The following is a 17,638-nucleotide window of genomic DNA, read 5'->3' as shown; positions in this document are numbered from 1 at the left end:
ATCATGACCTGAGCAAAATCGAGAGTCAGACAGTCAACCAACTGAGCCACACAGGTGCCCCAATGATCAATTTGAAACAACTGTCCTCATACTCAAAATGCCCTGGTGATAAGTGATAATTTCTACAGAAGGCTCACCTCCCTCTCTGGGGCTAGCTTGGAATGAACTGTAAAGCATCTGAGTTGATTGAGGCAATAGACACGTATGTGAATGCAAGGGGACATTTGGGGGTCAGGAACCCTGTCTTGGCATTTATAGGGAAATCAGCTAAAGCTGGGGAAGCTTCTGGCCCGGGAGACATGGGTCTGAGCCCTGGCGGTACCTCAAACTCACTGAATGACAGCAAAGTCAACACGTAACCAAAGCTTATTGGACACCTACCAGACCCTAGTCTAGACACAACGGATACATCAGCAGACACGGCTCAAGCAGTTCCCGTCCTGGAGAAGGTGACATTCCATGGCAGGCAAAAGACATTCCCTGGCCATACGTGGCCTCACTTTGCCCATCTGTATAGGGACTGTGGATCTCAGTCACACACTAAAATGTCATCAGGTACCAAGCAGGTAATGAGCATGACTTCACATAGGCTGGTGGGGACTCTGGAGACCCTGGGCCCCCAACTACAGGGGCATCTGCTCCCCAGCTCCTGATGATTTGCTTTGCGAATGCCAACCCAGTGTCTACACTTCTGACTTCCCCGACGAGCTGGAAATCTGGATTTTTGTATGAAACCTGCAAACTGTTAGCGATTAACAACTAGTTCAAAAATTTTTTTAAAGCCACCATGAATCTCTTCTGGGCACCCTTGGCTGTCAGTCCAGCTTCAGTGAAAAACAGAGGGTGGCTCCAGGAGCTGTGGGAGGGGAGAACCGGCCCCACCCACCAGTCCCCTGCTGTGACAGTGGGTGCCCTGGCTGGGCTAGGGAGAGGCCCCCTTGTACTTTGTCAGTAGAGATGAACCTGAAACAGTCCTGGGCCCCCTGAGTCAACGTCACACATACTTATTTGTTCCTCACCGTGACCTCATGTGGAACATGAAATATAGTATAAGATTATCCTATTTTGCAGATGAGGAAACCGAAGCACAGAAAGAGTAGGCTACTTCCTGAAATCCCAGCACTGGTACAGGCCTGGCAGGGATTCTACCGAGCGGTTGGACCCCTGAGTCCACACCTGACCCAGTTGGCTATGGTTGCACCATGACGGATATCCTCCGTGGAGGACCAACTGTATGTCAGACAACGTCTTTACTCACATTACTTAATCCTCACAGCCGAGTGAGGGAGGGATCCCTGCTCTCGTTTCACAGCCCCCCCGCTTCCCGACACTGTGCCCTGCCATCTGCAATAGGAACTTTGAGAGTGGAAGGGTGGTTTGGAGGTCCCCGGATACCCCTTCAGAGAGAGTGGAGCTGCCTTCCCACCCACGCCCTCCAGGGGTCCAACCCCAGCCCAGTTCAGACTCTGGGTCATCTGCCCCAGTGAGGCCAAGGCCACCACTCCCCCCTCCCTTATTAGAATTCAGACAGGCTAAAGGATTCTACTGACCCCCTAGATCAGCAGAACTTTGGGTCCCAGAGGCCCTTTACTCTGCCAAGGGCCCTTTGCAGACAAGATTTGTTAACTCGTTAGCATGGAAGCAGCTACACTGCTAACAATCCCAGGACATGTGAACCATCTGTGCCTGGGGCCCTGGCACGGAGCCGGTGCAGTCCTACCAGCAGGACCATGTCCCTCTCTTTACTGAGATGCAGGGAGGCAGGAACTGCAAAACTGACAGGGTCTGCTCTCTCTGAGGGCAGATCCTGGTGTAGGGGGGACTTGGATGAAATCTAGATGGGTGACCCGGAGGAGGTGATCTGGGCAGGGAAAGGGATACCTCAAATGGGCTAGAGGGGAGAATTCAACTTTCCAGAGCACCTACTATGTGCCAGCCATTTATACATAGCCTCTCATCCCAACCTCATCACCTTGGGGAGTAGATGTCACTAACCCTACTGTGTGTTTATGCCCATTTTGCAGACAAGAAAATTGAGGCCCAGAGAGATTCAGTGACCTGCCCACAGCACACAGCTTAACTGTGGAGAGATAAGCCCCTGGTGACCCCTAAGTCCCTCTGCTTCCCCCAACCACCATCTAGGTCTGCTTTTCACTGCGTGGGGCTCCCCTTGGCTCCCCTACCTCTGTTGCCGCTGCAAAGCCACCGGGCCGCCCCTGGGAGAGGGAAGCCTCAGTAAATCCCAGCCTTCAGTGAGGAGGGGCCGAGAAGATCCTTCATGAGAAGCAAACACTTCCCCGCACAGTAAATCACCCGGCCCTGCAGCCACCCTCCCTCCCCAGGAAGTTTGTAAATCAAACCTTAGACCTGGATTTGCAGCCTGTGCTGCAGGGAAGTGAGGCAGGAAGCAGGGGGAGAATCGCAGGGAGAAGAGCAGAGCCCCTAGTCAGGCCCTGGGGGGCTTGTGGGATGGAGGGGGGCACAGGGTGGCCATTGAGGGACTACTGCCCCCACGTGTCCCCCAGAGGGATGGACCGGACCTTCCTGGGACCCCTGTCAGCCCCGACATTCTGCGGGTCCCTGACCCCATGTCGTGAGCCGCTGGAGCAAAGGGTCTGGGCTCAGGGATGAGGCTGGGCAGGGGGCTTGGGGTCGGCAGCATCTCTGAGCTAAGCCCTGGGTGGGGGCGATTGGTGGGGAAGAGGGGGCTGGAGGCCACAGGGGACACGCCCGGGGTGGGAATGTCCTGGCCGGGGTCCTGGGCCAGGGCAGCAGGGACGAAGCCAGAGGGACAGGACGCCACCCTGGGCTGGGAGGCAGAGCCTGGGTCGGTTCTGGTTCTGCAGCTCACCGGCTGTGTGACCTTGGGGAAGTCACAGGGCCTCTCTGGTCTCTCTCAGCTGCCTCATCTGCACAGTGGAGATGATTATTCCTGCTCTGGATGGGGCGCTGCTGGGAGGACTGAAGGGGATCCAGGAGGGAAAAGCCAGTGGGGAAGGTCCCTCAGGAGCCCAGGGGTCGGGCCTGGCCCTGCCCCACCTGCCTCTGCGCCCAGCCTCCTGGTGATTGGCCAGGCCCTGGCGTCCCCGCCCCTCAGAGCCCAGCTGATTGGAGGAGGCGGAGCCTCTATGCAGGTGAGGCAGCTCTCTCCCTGCCCCCCTTCTCCCCCAAGGCCAACGCTACTGGGCTTGTTTCCCCAGGAAAGGCTGCAGCCTGGAAAACATGGGCTTTACTGTCTAAAGGCAGGACCTCTCTAGCTGTGTGTCCTCAGGACCCATGCTGCTCCCCCAGCCCCACCACCGCCCCTCCCTTCCTAATCCCTGTCCCCTCACCAGTCAGGTGACTTCAGGCAAGACCTTCAAGTCTCTGAGCGTCGGTCCCCTCCTCTGTTGAAGGGGAGACGAATGCCCACCTCATGGATTTGTCCTGTGCGTTTACGCATCCCCATGTGCTTAAACAAACGTTTTCTGGGAGCCTTCTGGGTGCCAGGCCCTGATCTGGGTGCTGGGGACACGGAGAGGGGCAGTGGGGACAAGACCCTGCTCTCTCTCAGCTTCCATCGTGGTGGGCTGGAGGTGTCCACGGCGAGGAGCCGGCAGGGAAGGTTTCTGTAAGTGACCAAGAGGCAGGGCAATGCGGAGTGGGTGGGTGACACATCCAAAGTCACAGGGTGGGTCATCGGCAGAGCCCAGGCCAGGCTCGTGACTCACCCCTGCTATGAGACCCACAGGGTAGATTTCCAGACCTACAAGCCAGTGAGGACGCCCCCTCGTGCCAGAATGTCCAAGTTCTAGGGCATCAGCTCTCCTTGGAGGCTGAGAGGCCCGAGTCCCCGTGTCTCCTCAGACCCAGACACAGGCTCTCAGGCTGTGCAGGTGAGGGTCACCTGGCCATGTGCATCCCCCTGGAAGAATGACTCACAACTTCCCCTTCCTGAGCTGTCACCCTGTCCGGCAGCACGAGGATGTCCAGCAGGCTTACCCTGGGACTCGAGGAGGTTTGGGACTGGATCCTGTCAGCAGAACATTCTGCCAGATCGTCAAGCCACAGCTGGCTGTGCAGGCAGCACCTTCCTCCCCACCGATGACAACAGATTTTTTAATTGTTATAATTATCACTTGAAATATTGTTCTGCTGGCACTGACAAAATGAAATGGAATTTGGCTCCCCTGCCTCTCTCTCTCTTCATCTTTGAATCCAATGGCGAGTTTCATAACAGACCCAGAAACAGAAATTGGAGGAGGTGGTTCCTGAGGGAACTTCATGCAGGAAGGAGTCTGGGTAAATGCGCGCGAATGTGGACGTAGAGACGCTTCTGGGCGCGAGGGTCTCTCATGCATGTGTGAGCGTGCACGAGTGTATGTGCACATGGGGTCGTGTGCTTGTGTGCACGTGTCCTGACGGAGGGGGGCGCAGGGGGCAGGCAGCACCTCCCTGGGGACAGGGGATGGCGGGTGGGGTCAGCTGAAGGTACCTGGGGAGTAGGTGACGGAGCGGTCCCTAGGGGTAACAGCCGGGGCCCTGGAGGCAGGTGGGCCCAGGTGCCTGAAGGCCATAGGACCATCAGCTCTCAGAATTAAGTGCAACGAGCCGTGAGCTCAGCACTCACAGGGTGAGTGGGGCAGTGTGGTGACCGCACAGGTGACAGGGCATGGCTGTGGGTGATGAGGGGTCAGGTCCTAGGATCCAGGCAGCAGGGCCCAGGCAGCAAGCCCCGCTGCCTCCTCTAGAGAGACCTGTCCATCCTCCCAAGAGGTGGCTGGTGGGCTACAGTGGTTTACAGCCCAGCCTCTTCTGCCCCCAGCAACCCCCAGTGGGAGCTTAAGACCCCATAGAGGCAAGCATGAGGCCCCCATGCTGGCACCTGCCAGAGCCTCAGTCTCCAGCGGGGGATGGGAAGGCACAGCCACTCCTGAGCACCTGCTGTGTGCTAAACACCCGTGCCTGCCTCGGCCTCCATCCTCCCAACAAGCTGCCGCTGCCCACGTTTTACAGAGGAGGAAACTGAGGCTCAGAGCAGATGAGTGACTGGCCGAGGGCCACAAGCCACTGAGTGGCCAGGCAGGAACATGAGCCTGGGTCTGTCAGAGGACGGGACCCCACTACCCTCCCAGGGCCCCTCCGCTGACTACCCACCCGGGTGGAACCCTGAGCACCCTCTCCCTCTAGAGTTGGGAGAGTAGAGAGAACGTGAGGAGGGCAGATACCACCTCCCAGCCCGGGGTGCAACTCTACCACGGGACTTTGCAGCGAGACCTTGGGCAGGTCCCTCCCCTCCTCTTAGCCTCCATTTTCTCACCTGTCCCACGAGGACAAGGATCCCCACCCTGGGGGGCAGCGGGGTCTACACCTCGGGTGCAGAGCTTATGCCTGACAGCCTGGGTTCAGCACCTGTGAGCTGCATGGCCTTGAGTAAATTGCTTAACCACACAATTTTCTTATCCACAAAGTAGAAGGACCATAGTAAAAGCATCGGTGTCTTGTGTCATGGGGATCAGATAATTTGGGAGCCTTAGGGAAGTTAGAGCAGTGTCAGGCACAAGGTCAAATCTCAATGAATGGGGGCCATTTTCATTCGCGGCTGGATGATCGTGAAGATTAAGCATAATGGTAACAGCGGACACGTATGCGGCATTTTGAAGAAAAGATACGATGCGGCAAGCATTTTATTCGGGACGAACTCAGCGAGTGTCGCTGTCCCCGTCACTCCCTGCCCACCTCTGCTGACCTCTCCTGACCTTAGTGTGGCCCACCAACCAAGCTCCTGTCACGGGATCCCAGCCACACGACAGGCTCAGCACTGGGCTGAGTCAGCACCTCCTCTGGGCCACCCCCCTGCCCCACCGCGCCCTGAACCTCATAAGAAGAAACACCCTTCAGCATAATCTGCGCTCCAGCCGCGTCTCCCAAAGGCTCAATTCCTCAGACCGTCTCGTGGGCAGCATCTCTGAGCCCTGCCGCCCAGCAGCTGAGGGCCGAGCTTCCTCTCTGGGCTGACTTCTCTCCCACTGCACAGCCCCCATCAGGAGAGGGAAGGTGGGGAGCGCAAGGGTGCGGGGCAGGCCATGGCTCCCAGAGGAGGGAGGTTTGCTTTAGAATGAAGCATCTAGGTGACTGAATTCAGCCTCCACTCTCCCTTTCATTTTTCAGATGGGGAAACTGAGGCCCAAAGAGGGCAAGAAACTGCCCCAACTGCCCCAAGAAACTCCCCCAATCAGTTAAAAGCAGGGACGAGAGCTCAGATTCTCTCTCAAGATAGAGCTCTTCAACCACTCTGACAGGGATTGAAAGACTTGAAGATTTGTTTAAAGGAGAACAGATCACTCTGCTGCTACATGGGAAAGAGGATTAGGAAGGGAAGCCTCTAATGGCAGAGTGAGGACATTGGACTGGATTGTGTAGGCAATAAGGAGCCATGGATGGTTCTTGAGCAGGATAGTGACACAGTCAGAACTTGCTTTAGGGAGCTGTCTCTGGAAGCAGCATGAGGCACAATTAGAGATGACGAGTCTAGAGGCAGGGAGACTGGAGAAGAGCCTGGAACAGTGACTCAGGAGGGTAGCGACCTGTGACCGTAGAATAATGATGTAACACTGGTGACCATATACTGAGCATCTGTGGATCCCAGGAACTTCACACGCTCCATCTTGTTTAATCTTCAAAGCCATCCCGTTAATGATTCCACGTTTCAGGACCTGAAGCTCAGAGAGGTTAGGTTAGTCCCTGAGAGTCACACATCTATAAAGCAGCAGCACTCAGGCTTGAATCCGGCACTGCCCGCTCCCCCCAGGGCTGGCATTTCTGGGACCCTGGAGGTGGCTGTGGGGAGGAGGGACATTCGCACGGAGATTGGAGGGGACAAAGTGACAGGAGAGGGAGGTGGCAAGGTCAGATGAGAGTTGGAGAATCGGCCTGGAAGTTTGAGCTTTTGAAGGGATGTTGGGGTGGAGCCTGGGTTTGTGGAGCAGGTAGTGAGCCCGTTGGACAGTGTGTAGCATGAGGCAGGGACTGCAAGGATCATTCCTCTCCCCGCTCTCTCTCCCAGTGTCTTCTAATCTGAAGGGGTTTTAAATCAATCACTGATGGCTCCCAAAATGACACGAGCGCCTCTCTGAGTTCCAGACTCTCTGCCTTGTATCAGTCAGGCTAGGCGAGACCCTGCTGTGTAATAAACATCCCCCAAATCTCAGGGGCTCAAAGCCACAGAGCTTTCTTCCTCACTCACGCTACCTGTCCTTCTTGTTGGCTGGGCCCTCTGATCCACATTATCCTCTCTCCCAGCTTCAGGCTGATGGGTCTGAATGGATCTGGTGGGTCCGGTCATTCGGGCGCAGAGAAAAAGGAGCAAGGTGAATCATGCACAGGTTCTTAAGCGCCACTCTGCACATGTGACTTCCACTCACATTCCACCGAGCAAAGCAAGCTACTTGCTTGATCCAAATTCAAGCGGGCAGAGAAGAGAAATCCACCGCAGGTCTGGGAGGAAAAAATTTTGGTGCACAGTACAAGGGTCAATGGCACATTCAGTATCCCCAGTCGTGCACCCAAGGGGCAGCTGAAACGTAACATATCCAAAAGAGAACTTCGTTTTCCTCAAACTTACCTGCTCCGAGACTTTCCTGTGCCTACAAACAGCACCTCCATCTACCCGGTCAAATCATTCTGAGCATCTGAGAATCCTTCAGATTGACTCTCCCCTTTTCCCACCACCTACATCAAATCCATCACCAAGTTCCATTGATTCAGCCACTATGCTGTGTGTGTCGCTTTCCTGCTCAAAACCCTCTGGGGGCTCCTGCTGCTCCCAGAATAAACTCCAGAGTCCTCGCCACGGCCACGAGGTTGTGTGGGAACCAAGAGCCGTCTCCAGCCGCTTCCACGGCCTCCTCCTGTCCCACGGTCCCTCGGGTACCATGGCTCGGCCATCCGGCACTTTGGGACACTCCTGGATGGTGCCGACGTCTTCCTATTCACGTGCCGGTACCTGGGACGACCATCTCATCCACAGACCCCGGCCTGAAGCCAAAGCCTTCCCAGATCCCATGGTGAAAGGGATCCCCCTTTCACCTTTTTAAGCATGGTCAGGGGCCGGTCCCGGCCCTTCCTGGTCCGTCCTAGGCTGGACGACACAGTGGGCGTCTGTCCACATCACCCCTGAGCCTGGTCCTCCTGACAAGGACCTTCCCCCGTATCCAAGGGGTTTGAGAACCAGCATGTGGCTTCCCTTCCACCTCCAGCTTCCTGCCTATACCCCGCCACAGAGCCAGCCTGACCACTGGGACTTCCACCGACTCTGCCCATCGCAGGCCTGTTAAGAGGCCTGAAGACAGGATGTCCAATGGGGGAGGCCTCAGGATGGTAGGGAGAAGGGCGATCCTGACTTTAGGAGACCCCACTCTAGGGAGAAGACACACATCTGCTCTTAGGAGCCACCACCTTGGAGGAAGATTCAGAGAGTCACCAGTGTAACAAGGGAGACAGTCCCGCCTTCAGTCCTGCCCCAACATCCGGTCAGGTGGGAGCATCTTAGTTCTGATTTCAGGGTCAAGAGCTCTCCTGCTAAGGAGACCCCAGTCCCTGCAGACTCACAGGGGCATGAGCTCATGTTGTATCATGTTGTATCGACATGTTGTATCAACACCATCGGCAAGGTGGTCCCCTCATACGTGCCCCCCTCCCTTCCTGAGGCAAAGAAACAATCTGGGGGCAGATAGTCTGCCTTCCCCAGGTGAGTGGACCCTGGGCCAAGCTGCCAACAGCATCTCTCTCCAGGGAGGCCAAACTTTCAGATCCCCTGGCCTGGTGGAGAGAGGAGGGAGCCTGAACCCCAGCCCCACTGGGCCCCTGGCGTCCTGTGTCATCATGGACAGGCTCCTGCCCCTCTCCGGGCCCCTCTCCTCATCTGTGACTTGGGGCTGGGCTGGGAGTGACCTGATGCTGTCCCCACCCCCACGCTGGAATCTCTCTCCTCCCCTTGTCTCAGGTCCCCCCACCCCCACCCCTCTCGCCCCATCCCCCCTGGTTCCTGTTCCTACAAGTGGGAGGATCGCAATTTGGCTAATTTCTTGGGCCCGAAAATCACCCCATGGGGAGGCCAGGTGGACGGCCCCGCTTCACTCCATCACCCACCCTAATGCGTCGTCTGACACTTTCAATTTATTTTTCAATTCCTTTACCATCAGAAATGACGATTAAATTTCCAGCATAAATACCGCTTTACCAAACTGAATTAATCCCGGGTGAGGAGGGGCAGACAGGCTCCGGCAGCCATCAGAGCATCTCAGACATTAACCCTTGTGTCCTCACCGAGGCCCCGCGGGCAGGGCCGAGGCTCTGGGGGCCTCCCTGGAGGGGAAGGACCTCACCGGGGTCACCTGACCCGGACCCCTTTGCTCTCTTGCAGCCCTTGTCCTGTGGGGAGCCTAGGAGAAGTCTTGTCCAAGGTCACCTTCCCCATCAGGGCAGAGTCAGGGGACGCCCGTCTCTCATCCCCCAGGCTCCTTCCTGACCCTCCCCCAGCCGGGCCAGGATGGGGGCTGCGTGGTTGAGAGAGGGCATGATGTGGGGAGTGTCCAGGGCCTGGGATCATCCAGGCCACCCGTGGGGCCAGGTCTCCTACAGGCATGAGGGCAGGGACCCCAGATGATGGAAGAACCTGGGCCGACAGGGGTCATGGAGGGACGGTGGGGGGGCAGGGGGCAGCTTGTGGTCCCCTCGCCCATGACCTTCACCATCGCCCCCCTCTGTCGTGGCTGCCAACGTCAGCCCAGCCAACAGCCGCATTTGACATCTGTCTCTCCTCCCCCCCCACCCAACCCCCCACTCCATCCTCCACCCCCCACCCCCGGACCTGACCGTGGCCTCCTCACCGGCCTCCCCACTTCCACACCTGCCCCCCCCATTACTCGTTACTCCCATCCGTCAGCAGAGTCATGGTCCCAAAGTGCAAACGTTGCCCCCGTCACTTCCTGACTCAGAACCTTTCAGCGCTTCCCTCTGCTTTCAGGCCACGTCCCCGCCCTCCGCGGCCACGAGGACTAGGGTGACCTGACTCCTTCCCCCTCAGGTGGTCCTTCCCTCTGAACGGCCCTCTCCCTTCCTGACATCAAATTAGATGTCATCACCTCAGATGACCCTCTCTGACCGTCCTCCCCCCAATCCAAATTAGTTTCTACCTCCTAAGATTCTTTCTTGAAATGTCTATTTCCTTTCCTTCAGGGCACTTAACACAAATGATAATTATGTATTTATTTATAGGTTTATTTGTTTAACAGACCCTTCAGTGAAGGGGTTCTGCCTGGCTCACTCAATGCTGCAGCTGAAGCTCCAAGAACAAGACCTGGAAAGTAGCAGGTGCTTGGTGCAGACTCCTGAATGAATGAATGAATGAATGAAGGTTAACTCCTTTCTGTTAGCAGGCTGGGCTCTGGAGGGAAGGACCGGACACAGCCTTGGCCATCACACTCCTCACAGCCTTACAGGATGTCAAATATGCAATGACAGCACAGCAGTCTGGGGCACAGGGGACGGCTGGGAGGGCCCAGGAGAGAGCAATCAGCCCTGGGGCCGTTGATGAGGGCTTCAAAGAGAACCTAAAACCTAGCTGGGCTCTGAGGGATGAGTAGGAGTTTGCTCAGCACTGAGGTCATGGAAGGGCATTTCTGGTAGAGGGAACAGAAGATGCAAATGACAGGATTGTTTGGAGAATGACAGGTAGAGTGAACCTGAACATTATGAGGTGTGGGGGTGGGGGCAGGGAAGGGGCATGGAGGGTGGCCTCCATGATGCGATAGGGGCTGCAGCGGCCAGACCTAGAGGGACGTTGAGCACCAGGCTGAGGTCTGTGGATTATCCCCCTGAGGGTGGTTGAAGGGGAGAAGTCCTTGGGAGAGTTGTCAGCTGGGAAACGCTCAGACGGCTGAGGTACAATGAGTGGTTGTGATATTCAAGACACAGATGCAAATGCCTGAAACAGTGCCTCGCAGAGCAGGGGGGTCGAGGAATAGTGGCTTCTTTATCATTATCACCACCAGATGACGGGGAAGAAACCATACTGGCAAGTCTCAGTCTTTCAGATACACTCCCTCCGGCCACAGGGCCTTTGCACAGACCATTCGTTCCCTCTGCCTGGAATGCTCCTCCTCTCTCCCTGTTGCTTTGCTAATATCTCCGCATCTTTCAGGTCCCAGCTCACCCATTGCCTCCCCAGGAAAATCTTTCCTCACTCCCAGCTGACACAGGCGTTAACGGCCTGCCTGGTGGGCCGAACCCTGTAACCGAGCTCTGCGCGGGGAGAGCCAAAGTGACCCCCTTCCCCTCCTGGAGCCCCAGCCCTGGCTCAAAGCGCCACCTCCCCCCCCACCCCGGGCCTCCCTGGACCAGGCTGTTTGTGTTTGCACATGAGCGGTCCCCGGGGAGGGGAGGTCACAGGCCCCAGGTAGAGCTGGGACAAGGGGCCCCTCCTCTGAGTCCTCCTGCGTCCGTCATCCCCACCCCCACCAGCCCCGCAGGTGGCTCTGATTAGAGTCCCTGAGCGCCACCCCGCAGGGTGCTCCCCTGCCCGGCTCCCCAGTCTGCTTCTCAGACTGAACAGCTCATCCCCAGGCCCCAGCTCACGCACCCCCGCCCCCCCGAGGCCAGTGGATTGAGGATTACAGAAGATCCCCCTAGGAGATGTCACCTCAGCAAAGCCCCTAGAGAGGGGACCTAAACTCACATCCCAGATGTCCTGTTCAGTAACTTTCATTAATTCATTCACACATACACACACCCACCCCCCCGACCCTGCCGCCCTCCCCGCCTCCCCTCCGCCCGCCCTCCCATCACTGGCGAGCAGCTGCTCCGGCCGGCACTGCTCCAGGCACAGGACAGGGAGGCAGAGGACAGAAGGCACCCGGCCCCTCCTCGCGGCCCACGCGGTAACGGGGAGAGGCGACAGACTCACCAACGACGGGCCAACTCCGTGACAGGCCAGCTGGTGAGGAGCATGTGAGGAGGACTCTGCCTCTGACAGGACAAGAGAAGGGCCCCGTGGACAGGACGGGGACACGGAACAGTGTGGGGGGCACTGGGTGACCAGAGGGGGCCGGGACCTCAGAGGGAGGTCAGGAGGGGCTGGGGGTGGGGGGAGGGAAGACACATGAGCTGGGATGTGACGTGAAGGAGCCCGGGGGCCGGAGGGGGTCGTTATTAACAGAGCCCCTCACTGTCCCCAAGTGTCCCGATGTGACGTAAGTCAGGAGGTCGCCTTTGCCGAGAGAGCTAAACGAGCTCATGCACATATGTCTGAACCCAGTGTGGCACTCAGGACACGAGAGCTGTGACGTCCTCCCCGCCGTCACCCCTGCACTCCGGTTACTTCTGTCTGGACCCCGGTGCTACCCGGTCACCTGCTGTTTCGAAGTCTCAGAAACCGGCAACGAGGGGTGTTTGGGGTGAGCGGCGTCCCCCCCTTGGACAGAGCCGCCCCCTCTTGCCCCGGGGCTGTCGGGGGAGACTGAGACCTGAGCCCCCACGGGCGAGGGCGCACCCAGGTGCGCGGGGTCAGCCCGTCCCCCGTCCCCATCCCCGCAGACCAGGCAGCTCCTGCTGACAGGCCGTCCTGCCGGGAACCTGGGGAAGTCTAATTAATTATGCTAATTGACACCTTCGCCAGATGTCTGCCGTGTGACGCCCGCTCCAGCAGTACGACGTTCAGATAATTCTGTTTGAACAGCACTTTCCGAGCAATATGCTTTCCATTTGGCTCGCCCGGAAAATGATTTCTTTTCAAGGACACTGCCTGGGGTGGGCTGGCTGGCCACTTGCTCCCCTCCCGGAGGGGTCAGGGGGTGCCTGGGCATCAGATCTGTCTCACTCAAGCAGAGAGAGGGCTGCTGGGAGAGCCACGTTCTCCCCGGGGAGCTCAGGGCAGTTCAGCTTGGTGGCTCTCCCCTCTCCCCTCTGCCTGGTTCTTCTCATGGTTTGCAAAGTCACATACCTGTGTGGAGGACTTCACCAGCTTTCAATCCCCTTCCTCTGGCCCCTTGCCCCCCGTCACACAGATCTTGGTCTGTTTTGTTCCCGATGTGCCCTCCCCCAAGCTCCTGGAAGAGTGCCTGGCACACAGTAGGTGCTCAATCAATGTGCACATCCTTAATCATGACAGCACACGCGCCGGAAGGCTCACTGGGCGCCCTCACGGGCTCTGATTCAATCCCCACCACAGTCCTCTAAGAATGAACAATAACCAGAGTTGGCATCTGTTAGAGCTACACGCTGGCACCATTTCAAGCCCTTCTAATGGATCGACCACTTAATCTTCACCAAGCCCCACGGAGCGGGTACCGTTACACGTGACTATCTTACACGTGACTTACACTATCTTACACGTGACTTAAGTCCCTTGACCAAAGCCCCGTGGCTGCAGAGTGGCAGAGCTGAACCTTGACCCTAGGGGTCCTCTGGATGTGCCAGAGTCTGCCTTGGACCCGCGTGCTGTACTACCCCGTTTTACAGACGGAATCCAGGACTCAGACAGGTGCTCTCATTCTCTATCACTATGCAACAAAACACTCTAAGACCGGGTGGCTGTAAATAGCCACCGTCATATTATATTTCGCTCACAAGTTTCCGAGTCAGGAATCTGGGACACGGAGGACAGTGTGTGTCTGCTCCACGGTGACAGGCTTGGCGGGTGGCCCTCAGGACCGCCCATCGCTGCAACGGCACCACGGGGCCATTTGCCTGGGCCTCAGTTCTGGTTGTTGGCTGGCTCCTGGGGGCTTCTCCCGTCACGCCTGCTGGGGCCGGGACATCCCTCACACTCGTGCCACCTGGGCTGGCTCAGCCGCCACAGAGGGGGTCGGTGGGCACCTCTCTCTCCCTGTGGCTTCTTGGCTTCCTCACGGCCACAGTCCCACAGGTTACCCTGGCCTCCCCCCAGAGACAGGCAGACAAAGACGCTGGTTGCTTGAGGCCCGCACCCAGGAACAAGCACAGCATCACTTCTGCCACAGTCTGTTGGTCAAAGCCAAACACCACACCCCTCCAGGTCCGAGGGGCCAAACCACACAGGACTGCAGCCATGAAAACATGCAGCCTGAAGCCCGTGCAAATTCTGAGGCACAGATGTTACCCAGAGGTAGGTCTCATGTGCCCTCGGGGCCTTGAATGCCCATGCTGTCCAATCTGCCTTTCCAATAAAGCCCTCTTCTCCCCCCACCCCCCCATGAGATTTCCACCCCTTCACCCATCACTGGCCTTGGCCCTTGGTCCTCCAAGTCCGGCCCCGTGCCTGAGATGACACCTCAGGGTCCCCACAGTGTGGCCGACAGCCTCCTGGATGGGGGAGGGACTTGTGAACATGCTGAGCCCAGGACCTTCCCCGGACCCCAGAACCGGGACCCCTAAGGGTGAGGTGCGGCCAGAGGATCCGTATTTAACCTCCTACCCGAGTTAGTCTGATGCTCTCCAAGGTCTGAGAGAGCACCTTGTCTGAGCCTGTCGCCTCCCCGCCCACCTCACCCCGGGACCCTCCCCATAGCTGCCGGCCTGGGCTAACCTCCACCCCCCCACCCCCTCCACCCCCACCTTCCCCCGCTGTCCCACGCCATCCGCCCAGCAGCTCTGGGCCCAAACCACCACCACCCTGCCACTGTCCAGTCCCTGCCCTTGTCTTCAATCAACCCCATCACCCTGACCTTCCCCCTGGACCCCGACCCTCAGGCCCGAGGGCACAGATGGGTACAGCCCCTGGGGTGGAGGCGGGGCCCGCCAACTCTCACACCGGCTCCCCAGGAGGGACTGGGGGGCTGGGCTTTGAGCCCCCAGGCCCGGACCTTCAGTCCTGCAGCAGCAGAACGAAATCCAGAAGCCCTCCGTGGGTCTGGAACTCAGCTGACCCCCGCAGTGATTCACCTGCTCGTCCACAGCCCCTCTCCGTCCACGCCAGGACCGGATCCAGCCGCGGGAGCCGCACCCCCAGCACCTGCCCGAACCCTCAGAGCCTGACCGCCGCTTCCTCCTTCCATTATCGCTCCCGGATCGCACCTGGCTCCAGGTGTGCGGTCCGGCGAGAGACAAAGTTAACCACCGCTTTTTGCCTCCACACCGTCCATTACCAGGAGACTTGGGTCTGATGGAAAGTTCTGGAACCCCTCCGTTTAAGGTCCCCGAAAGCTTGTGCCAGGCACACAGACTTCACCTGCCTCACCCCACCCGACCGTCACAAGATCCACCCGGGTGTTGTTACTCGCCCATGGTGTGCATGGGGAAACTGAGGCAGGAGAGGCGTGGATCCCGGCCCACAGGCAGCAGGCAGTGGCCCCGAGCCCCCCGCCCCCGCGGCGCTGTCCTGGCGCCGCCCGCCGTGCGGGGCCTGGAGCCACCACGGCTCCTGGGCAGGGATCTCGTGGCTCCACCGCGAGCACCCCTGGGAACGAGCGGTCACGTGCAACCGCCCCCCCCGCGGACGCGTCTGCACCGGGGATCCCGGCGCCGGAAGAGCTCGGGTGAAAGTCACTTCCGACGGCGCCACCGACTGGGACCCACGAGCTCCGTTCCGACCCCGTGACTTGCTCCAGAGGCCGCGTGGGGCCCACGCTGTGCTCGGTAAATGTTGACGCGGCCTCTGGCCAAAAGCAATAAAAACCTGACCTAGAAAAGTGAACAGGACTTTGAAATCATGAGCCCCGAGCCCCGGCCTGACGTCTGGGGGAGGACAGCGCGAGGCAGCAGAAGGAAGAGAAGGAAAGCGACCCGGCGATCTCCCCTCCCGCGCGCTCCCTCCAGGCCTCCATTAACCTCTGCGGGGCCAGAGCCCGGCCTGCGAATGGAGAGCGGGGGAGGCAGGGTGGCGTCAGGAGGGCGCCCGGCCCCCGGCACGGGGAGGCACCCTCGCAGGGTCACCTCGCCCTGGAGGACCGCCCCCCCCGGACCACCTGCAGCGAACAGCCCAGAGAGAAGGAGCAAAGGGGCATCTGCTGACCCTGCCAAGGTCAGGACTGGTTCTAAATATTTGGGGGTCACAGCAATTTTTGGAATTTTTGACGGCCCCCTTGAAGGTGTCCCAACAATCCAGCCATGAGGCCAAGGCCACAGTGATGGCAGGATCCTGTCCACAACCATGTTCTGCAATGTCCTTAGTCTCTCTTGCCCTCTGCTCTACATCTCTGTGTGCATCTTGTCCGCCCCCCCCCCCCGCCCCGCCCTGACCGTGCCTTCTTCCATGCTCATGTATAGAAATTTCTAGCCTAGGCTCAAAGCTTAGATGGGGCCTCCTATTCCGCTCCTACGTGAGTTCTGAGATTGGTTCACCTCTGGCTGACCATAAGGAGGAAAGACTTCCAAGAAGGGAAGCGGAGAGCCAGATGGCTGAGTTTGCAGTTTCTGGTCTCACTTACCCACCCAGTGGTTTTTCGGACAAAGTGGGAAGAGGCAGGTCCTGTCTAAATCTTCTCACCACATGTCAGGGGCAGAAAGGTTAGGAGAAAGGCTATAGGGGCTCCAGCCTTGTGGCACAGTAACCCTGGTCCCAGTACCATGGCTCTGATAAATTAGATCGATAGCTCCTCCTCTGTTGTGGACTGGGGGTAACCAGGAAGGCAGAAGTGAGCTAGGCTAGACACGAGAGAGAAGAGTCCCTACTGTCTCTGTCAGTCATACACCACAGACAGCCTTCTGCCAATGATGGGGAAGGACCCGGGAGGACCCTCACCCCGGCTTCCCTAGCCCATTGGTGGCATAGCTGGGAGGAGTGTTCTAGAAAGTCTCCTGGCATTCCCCACTGGGATTGAGCCCCAGTTGCCCTCATGGTAACCGTTCAAAAAATGTGCTTTGGCCTGCTGACTCTGAACCCTTCCTAGCTGTGTGGCCGTATGTCCCCTCAGACCCTGACTTCCATTTCCTCCTCTCGCCTGCAGCTTGCTGTGATTTGTGATAATGGGTGCCAAGTGCGGGAGGCAGCATCTAGGTGCAGGAGGTGCTCCATCCAGCAAGGGTACCCTCGTGGGCATCAGTTCTTTGCCTCCCCAGGATCCATGTCCTCTTATTTCAACAACAGCCCTTGATTTGGGGAAGGATCAAAGGTACCCTCCTTTGTCCACTCTTAGTCTGTGGTTCTGGGTGAGGCTTCACCCAGGCCCCATCTAGTCAGGGCATTCCATTAACTTGGCCATAGTTATTGGCTCAAGGATGGTCACACAGCCCAATAAGAACCAACGAACTACACAGAAACACTGGCTGGGAAAGCTGGGACGGAGACATAGGCTCTTTGCCTCTGGGATTGAACCTGAGGGGACAAAAAGACTGCTGGTGACATCTTGCCACCACACAGCATCTGAGGACGGAGCCAGTGGGACAGAACCAAAGCAAAGAGAGAGAAAGACTCAGATCCAGTGACATTGCTTAAGCTCCTTCCTGATCAAGCCATTCCTGAAGCCCCACTCTTTGACTTTTCAGTTACCCATGTCAATAACCTCCCCTTTGTGCTGAAGCCAGTTTGATGCAGATTTTCTTCTCATCCTCTGCAACTGAAAGCATTGACACAGATGCTTATTATCACTAACATTATTATTGTTGTTGTTGTTGTTGTTGTTATTTACCCTCGGGCCTCAGTTCCCCCATCTGCATGAAAAGATTGAGCCTGCGGCCAGCTCTG

Source organism: Panthera tigris, chromosome C1 (assembly GCF_018350195.1).
Source record: "Panthera tigris isolate Pti1 chromosome C1, P.tigris_Pti1_mat1.1, whole genome shotgun sequence".
Classification (NCBI taxonomy): Eukaryota; Metazoa; Chordata; class Mammalia; order Carnivora; family Felidae; genus Panthera; species Panthera tigris.
This window is presented reverse-complemented; position numbering follows the sequence as displayed.